This window comes from Orbicella faveolata, unplaced genomic scaffold, assembly GCF_042242905.1.
Source record: "Orbicella faveolata isolate gen_17 unplaced genomic scaffold, um_ofav_v1 contig_34, whole genome shotgun sequence".
Lineage (NCBI taxonomy): Eukaryota > Metazoa > Cnidaria > Anthozoa > Scleractinia > Merulinidae > Orbicella > Orbicella faveolata.
The window spans coordinates 32,931,900-32,940,000 of record NW_028301563.1 but is presented as its reverse complement, the minus strand read 5'-3'; the positions used below and the strand labels follow the sequence as shown (position 1 = coordinate 32,940,000).

At 38.8% G+C, this 8,101-nt stretch overlaps 1 pseudogene across 1 annotated transcript in view; it reads right to left on the bottom strand.

Moving 5' to 3' along the window:
* The window catches only part of LOC149105841 (uncharacterized), a 13,619-nt pseudogene extending 6,319 nt beyond the window's left edge, over window positions 1–7,300 (bottom strand). Inside the window, exons 1-11 of the transcript XR_016201487.1 lie at window positions 7,216–7,300; window positions 6,594–6,949; window positions 4,036–4,200; window positions 3,350–3,460; window positions 2,841–2,969; window positions 2,362–2,458; window positions 1,908–2,125; window positions 1,404–1,780; window positions 971–1,138; window positions 621–731; window positions 312–428 (exon numbers count right to left, since the gene is read on the bottom strand). The product of XR_016201487.1 is annotated as an uncharacterized LOC149105841 (transcript). The remainder of the gene's footprint in view (window positions 1–311; window positions 429–620; window positions 732–970; window positions 1,139–1,403; window positions 1,781–1,907; window positions 2,126–2,361; window positions 2,459–2,840; window positions 2,970–3,349; window positions 3,461–4,035; window positions 4,201–6,593; window positions 6,950–7,215) is intronic.
* Between the last annotated feature and the right edge of the window lie 801 nt (window positions 7,301–8,101).

Sequence of the window (8,101 nt, the reverse complement as noted above, 5' to 3'; positions counted from 1 at the left end):
CGATGTACCTCCCGTGGGGTTTTCGTTCTAGTAAGACATATCAATATCATATCATTTGCATCTAGTAGGTATCTCTCAACTTTCTTGGCTGTCTTGGAGACGCCATCTTGTATTTTACGATTTTCCCCGCATTTAATTTGATGGAAAATAACGGATGTAAAAGGGTACGAAACTAATTCTGCATTGATGTTCCCCCTGAGAAAATTGGAAGAAGCCAAGAACTCTTTCAAACAGACGAGATTTGGTTCGACTGGCGTGACAAAAATGCAGTTTAAATGGAAATGCTTAATAAAGTGAAGAAACAGAATTACCTCTACCCAAGCAGTTATTCCATTGTGTACTGGTTGTCGATTTCCACCGCTAGACGAATGGTTCGCGGAAACAAACACATTTGGGGTGCTGTTGTACTTTTCAGTAAAGCGGATATCCTAGAGAAAAACTCTCATTAAGTAAGCGGGGTGTTATTCAACTTTGACCACTAGCAAACTGAATTTTATAATAACTTACTGAGTGAGTATTGTTTAAATTGGCGCTGTTCTGTGGGTCTGTACACTAACTCTTAAATTTTTTAAAAAATTAATTCTAGGCAAGCTCTCTTGTAAGACGAAAAAGATACCAACCTTGCAATAGGCATTGTTGTAATCTGCAGGTGGATGTTGGGCGTTAGCAAAATAGACTGAACTATGTTCTGTAAAAAGAGGCTTGTGGAGCGAAGAAAACGCCAACCATTTCTAAAAGAGAAAAATAAATAAATGTTAACTAGAAAATTGAGATGGAAATAGTATTAAGTGAGATATCCATAAGCAAACGTCTAAATCAAGATTCTATTTCTTAATTATATGTCTCCATGGTGAAGTATGCTAGAGACCTAGCTGCCAATGCAAAAGACCAGTGTTAAGTGGCTAAAGTAAGTGATAAAGATCTCTCAGTACCTTATGGTTGGTACATAAAAAAAGGTACAGATACTTACAGTATAAACATCGTCGTGAGATCCTGCGTAGTTCTGAAGCTCTCTCAAACAAACTTTAAAGGAGGATTGCGTGATGTCTTCAATCCACACACTGGCAGCGTCACGCTTGAGTCCTGCACGATAGTGCACTGCGGTAACAAACACTGAAGGTATCACTGAAAACTTTCCCTGCATAGAAAACAAAAAAACAAGCTGTTACCGTTCACGTTCAGCCTACTGATGTTGTTGTTGCTGTTGCCCTAGTGCTGTTTAACAGAAACGAGGATTTGGAAACAGTGCGGGTTAGTGCTCTAATGGCTGAGTGTTAGGTGACACTTTAGTGCCATTAGTCCAAAGGAAATCATATTATATTGAACGAAATCCGATAACTGTAAACTATTCAAAATTATTCTTCGTGAACTTGAGTTGTAAAATGAAACGAGAAAGTACTTACCGATGGAAAATTGACAGATTTACAAGTCGTTCCAGTCCACCATTGTGATATCCGTTCTTCCCCGGCAACACCACCCGCTGGAGCCCCTTGGTACGTCATCCAATCAACTGTCACGTTAGCTTTTGATTTTCGCTCATTGTAGCCTGCCGCCATCACACACGCAGTGAATCGATCATAACCGACATTCTCAACCCACGACACAGCGGCATCATGTACGTATGACTTGTCACTGGTGTCAATATGATTGACAGTGATCTGAACTTCAAGTGGTTTGTCAGGATAAAACACATAAGGCTTGAGGCGAATTACTTCACAATGAGAATATCCGAGTGAAGGAATGTGTGGCATGTGACGGCGACCTCGCTGGAAAGGAAAACCTTTAAGAAAATAACAGTACAAAACACCAATCAGTACAAACAATTTAAACTTTCCAGGTTTTTTCATCGTAATCATCATCATCTTCTTCGACATCGTCAGAAATTTCAGAGTAAAACAATTTCTAACCTTCACAACTACCAGGGTGTTGCACAGAGAAATTCAGTCGCTGAATGCACATTTCCTGTCGAAACAAGCACTCATTGTCGTATGTTGTGCCATTGGATGAGCAGACTGGTTCTTGGTAGGATGGACAACTGTCAACAGCAACGCAGCGAGCATCATTTGGTCCAAACGCTTTACACAAGCAATGATAATGACATGCACGTCGATGCAAGGATCCAAGTCTGGCAAGACATATAAACAATCAGAACAATTGTGAAGAAACGATTTGATCTTCTAGTACACACTTGCTTGATAGTTACATTGTATCTACACTTCTGCCCTCCCAGTGTGGGTTTGCAAGCTTTTACAAAGATTACTGCAATGAGCAACATCGTAGAGGGGGAAAATGGATACAGGAAAGAGAATGCTAAATATACCAAGTGTTTTTTCAATCTCCAGATGGAATCTTTTTGCCTACCTCCAGTGACCATGTTGTCGACAGTGATAACATCTTTATTGTTGGCGTTGCTGTTGTAATTCTTCACACACACTTGTGCATCAGTTGTAGATGTATGCTGAATAAAACCAAAGATGAATTAAACCCGGCCTGGTTCATGTTGTTATACCGCCGGAATAGTATTAAAAAAAAAAAAAACTGCATATAAACAGAAGTTAGAGTGAAACAAAACCTTGCTGAAATCGCTTTGAAACGGCCCCAAAACAGCATAGAAACACAAGTAACAAACAAAAGAGTTAAAGTAAATGTTTTTATTGAATTTTGTTTCCATATCTGAAGCTGTTATATGCGATTGTTACATTCCCATACAAACTGTTATATTTACGTTGTTACGCTATGTCATATAATATTTACTGGTCCCGAGGAACTTGGGATATTTGTGCCATTACCGGATGAGTGTTTGCTAAACTCACGCAAAGGTCACAAGAAGTATTCCTTACCTCGACCCAAGCGGTGACAGCGTTACAACGTGACCCAGAAAGGTAACCATTGTTGTTGTTGTTGTCCGTGCGTTTTGGCGTCACTAACACAACAGGACGAGCATAAAATGGTTTTGTGAAGTTCACTGTCTGCAATGTAAAGGAAAACAATAATTTAATATCGACTGTATTTCTGCGTGTCTCTTTTAGAGTTAAGGTTGATAAATAATTCATATTGGTATTTATAATGCGCTGATTCCAATGTTTAGATTCCAATACACAGCGGCTTTGATTTGAACAAGAGGAAAAGTATGTTTGACCAATTGGTCACCGAAGATAAAATTGGGTCTTAGAAACTATTTATGACAGATTTTGTGGGCCCACAGCTCAAATAGTTCCATGTTAACAGTCAATTTTAACTTCCTCCATTGTAATGAAAGCATTGCTGTTGTTGCCCTTTTGATGCCCTATTATAAAGAGGATTTAGATAAGAAACAATAATGCCGCGGGCTGGCGATAATTATTCTTACTTGACAGAAAGCGTAGTTATCCTGATCAGATGGTGAGTTTGTATTGGTAAACACGAGACTGTCGGTTATGGTGAAATTGTCAACACTCAGATTTGTAAACGCCATCCAATTCTGCAGAAGAAATAAAAGATATTGTAGTTAAAACCTCTCAATTATTAAAGAAATAAAAACATACACAATTAAGGACTGTTTTAACCAACGTATAAGAGTACATTAAACTATTGGCAAGCTACTCGGCTCAAACCCAGTAGGATGTAGATAATAAGCCTTTTTTCAGAAAAAAAGTTATAAAAGAAGCAACTCTCCTTGTCTATGCATTCAGCTGCTTCCAGTCAACGGTTTCTGCCATATGATTGGTACAAGTAGCTAGAGGTTTATCAAAGAGCTACCAAAAACATACTTTCTTTGTATTATTTTCTTTTGAAATCCAACGATTGATGCTTTATACTGGTACAAAAAAGATTCATCTTGAACAACTTGAAAATGGAAGATGATCGGGCACGTCACATGGGAAGTTGACCTCTGATATATTTGTAACATTGTAACGCATGTAAATATTTTAGAATACCGTTCTTTAGTCAGGGATCATCATGGTTTTCATTCATCTTTGACGAAGTGCATATCTTTGCCAGAGTCTAGTTCATTCGACTGCCGAAAGACAGAAAACGAAATTTCAATTTACTCACTATCCTTATGCCTTTATGGGGTCCATCGAAAATCTTTGCTTCTCTGAGACAAATTTTGAAATTGTCCACGCGCAACTCCTCCACCCACACGGCCATGGCATCTTGAGGTCTCTTGGGAACTTGGTGACTAGCAGTTACAAATATGGTTGGAGGAGTCGAAAACCGCTGAAATGAAATAATGAGAGGAGTTAAGATTAGTAAATTAAGGGAGTGAGTGGGTGAATGACCGAATGAACAGATCAGGGAAAAGAAAATGACCGATAATGGGAGAATACTTGCTTGAGCCTTCAAAGGTTCTTCAACTTACAGACATTTTGAGATTGCAACAGATCTTTTGAAAAACTGACGGAACGTTTGAGATGGTAAAAATACAAAATGCCTCCAATAACAAATTAACATTCAAAAGTGAGTCACGCAACCCGCTACACGCTGCAGAAAGTGTAAATGTTTTCTTAATGAGAGCCCGCCGAGAATATTTTAAATATTCAAAAGAAGAAAAATACGCTTAAGTCCAAAAACCACTAATCAGCTTACTGTTATCGGTTTTGATCTTTCGCATTAGGAACATTTGTGTTCGATGAGGAAAAATAATCTTTGTAGTTAGTCTCAATTGATAAGCGCTTCTTAATTTCAACAAATTTCAACATAGTAACATCATGTTTTTCGATTGCATTGAAACAGTTTTCTGTTTAGGCTTAGCCTTACGTTGTTTGGCAACTTTTGAATTACAATTGGTTTACTTGAGGCAAACTCTCATCAAGAGAGGCGGCTCTTTAGTGTGTTTCTTCAGTTATTGAGAAATATCCCGAATTTAGATATTTATCCCCTGACGCTATTTGTTTCCAATACTTTCTGCTGAGCTATCACGCTATATTTTAATGGTCAGCGTTTGCACAAGTCACGTTTGAAAAGGGCAGATGATTGACAAGTTTCAGTAAAGAAGATTGATTACCTGACTCGTGATTTCCACGTTAAATTTCACGCGAGGAACCGATATCGCACAAGTCTCGAAGTGAAGCCAGAAAGCAGTGACTGGTATTCAACAACGTTGAGCAAACAGTTTTAAGTAAGAACTATCTTACACTTAAATTAAAACTTGAATACCAGCCAAATTTTCAGTGTTCAAGTTCTTCTAAAGAACATCGAGTCAAGAATAAAAAGTCGAAATGTATTTCTCGTAGCAGAAAAGCTTACCGATCGAGAACTGCCGTTGTACCATATTGCAAGTTGATAGAAATATTAACTGAGGAGTTGTTGAACGATGCCCCAGTTAAGAAGTAGCACTAAAGGCAAACCCAGCCAGCTTGTTTGACATCCTTCGTCGTTTTTCCAGAGGCTGTAACTTGCAGTTGAATCTGGGTTAGCGTGACCTTTTAGCTCCGAGATTTTAAGCGGATGAAAGTCGTCGCGTAGGCTTTGAGTATGACTGTTCTACGGCCGCTTGAGTTTGTGAATTTGCCATCCAAGGACGCAGTTGAGGCGATGTCCTTCGTCTACTTTTTAAGTGTATTTCAGCCGAGAGGAACCGTCGTATACAAGATATTTGATAATGGTTTCTTAACTGGAACATTGTGACCTTTATGGGATGGCCTACATACTCGCAAAATGAATGCTGTACTGTAGCTGCGCTTTTCTTAGTAGTTGGTGAGGTAATGTTCGCCTTGAAAGCTGCCATTTCGTCTTCTACATATGTCACAACTGGCACTGGAGCTTCTCCGACTGCTGAACTTTGCCTTGCGGATTTCCTTCGTTTGCTTCTGCATTTTCTTGTCCAAGCCTTTATGATTTCGTCGTTTTCTCGTACTCGGAATCGTAAGCGGCTTCCTATATCTCTCTAAAAACTTGTACTTCAGTTCAAAGTAGGGAGAAAGTTCATTTTCACTTTGAAAAAGACTTGCTTGTTTTTAGCTCCGTAGATTGCGGTAATGATTTTGCAACATGATTAAAAGGTCACTTTTGTTTTTGTTGTTGTTTTTTTTTTTTTTGTCGCACCAGCGAATAATCACGCACTCAGATACATACAAAAACTCTCAGATACAAAAACTCTCGTTTTTAGGACCCGTTTTTAGAGTCGTAATTTCACTCTAAATACCTCGTCTTGGTAACCAAGATCGGCGCTTTTGATGCTGTAAACAACCTCCTTACGTAAAGTAAAGCTCTTTTCGCCCTAATTCCTTTCAAAAATATTAGCAACTTTTTGACAAATTCTGCACACAAAAAAGACTGGCAAACCGTTTTAGGCAGTTTCTGCCAATATTTGGCAACTTTTTGGCATTTCTTTGTTTTCTTTTTTGCATTTTTGAGGAACTTCTGAGTGGATGGCCAGGTTTAATTCTTTGATCTACAATTTCTACACACTATTTCTTCATCTTTTGTCATACTGATTAGATTAACTGGTATACTGCAATCATCATTTTTTAGGGTTAACTGACGATATTAATATTTTGTATTTTGTATTTTTCTTTCTTACGTCCACATATCCGCAATCGAGGCTCCCTTTTTCATGAAATTTTTATATCTCTTTACTTTCTATACCACTTAACAAAACAAATTCTAACCTGCTGGAAATCGATCCTCTTGCATTCCGTTCCAGTTGTCCAAGAGTTTAAGGATGTGGTGCCAGTTTGAGATCCATGGGGTTTCGTTTCAAACGCAAGATAGTTTACCTCAATGGACTTATTTGAACCGTTGGCATATTCGAGAACACAGATTGTAAATTCACTCGCTTTAACATCTTCTACCCAGACTGCAGCGCCGTTCCGAGGGGTTTGGCTCTTCACGGTATGGCCAACTGTGGCGAGAACCGTTACTTGCTGTCCGCCGTAAAATGGCGTTTGGAAGTAAATCTTCTTACAACCGGACAGCCCTGGTGAGCTTGTTGTTACGTTTTCTTTTCCGGCCTTGAATCCGAGTGCTGTAAAGGAATAAGTAAAAATTTTTTCTTTAAAGTGATCGCACCTACAAAGTTTTAACTGAATGCGCAGCCGATATCCTAGGAATGGACATGTTGATTGCTTTAGGAAGAGATTTAATTCTCAATTTCCTTGATCTGTGCGCTCCTCCCCCATCTTTCAGTTCGCTTCTTCTCTGATCAACAAGACATAAAAACGCCTGAGCTTGCCGTGAGAAGTTGAATTAAGGTTTACATTCAGCGAATGCAACTGAGAGTAGATACCATACCTTCAGTGGCTGGAGCGTCCAGGCAAACCAACAAAACAATGAGAAAGAAGTGCATCGCGTATTGGTGCTCAGACGACATCTTGCTCCGACTGAAAGGGAATTTCACTCTCATGCACATTATAATCATCACAAGGGCAATGCGTGACTGGAATGTACCTGTTAGGACGTGTCGAATTATAGGATATTAACAAATTTTAAACAGCACGTTCACAAAAATGAGTTATCTTGGGGGTGACGCATATAAGTGACGGGTTGAGGATGACAGGCAGAGGAAAATGACCAGTGTAAAAAAATAAGACGGATTCCTTAGAAATTGACGATACTTCTCCTATCCGAGGAGCGTAGTTTATTTCCATCAATTTACAATACAAGAATTGTTTTAAATAACACTGTACTGATCATTATCGCTGTTGCTTTGTGAATGAAAACTACCGACCCCACCCCATGTCCCCTCTCCCCAGTCTCCAGCAGTGCCCCCTTATCCTCCACAAGAATCCAAAATTAAGTTAATCAAATTTTCCAGTTTGACCTTTACACATTTCAATTCTGATCGATTACTGTTCGGTTTTCGCCTTTCTATTTTATGCTTTTTCAGTTGATTTCAATTTTGAATTGTTTTCATGGAAATTTGATTTCAACCCAGTTATAGAGGGGATTATGTCGGATATGAGCTTATCTTTTCAAAGAGGAAAACTCATAAAGTAAAGAGATTTGAAAGCTTCGTAGGCGTTCTCTTCCATCATTTTCTTGTATAGATGATAAAATCATGTGAAATGGGCCGCAAGATATTTTCGTCAGAGTCGTCATTTATTTTGCTGTGTTAAGACTCGCTTTTGTTCTTCCTGTTCTTAGACCTTCTTAAGTTCTTCGGTTGTTCTGAATTATT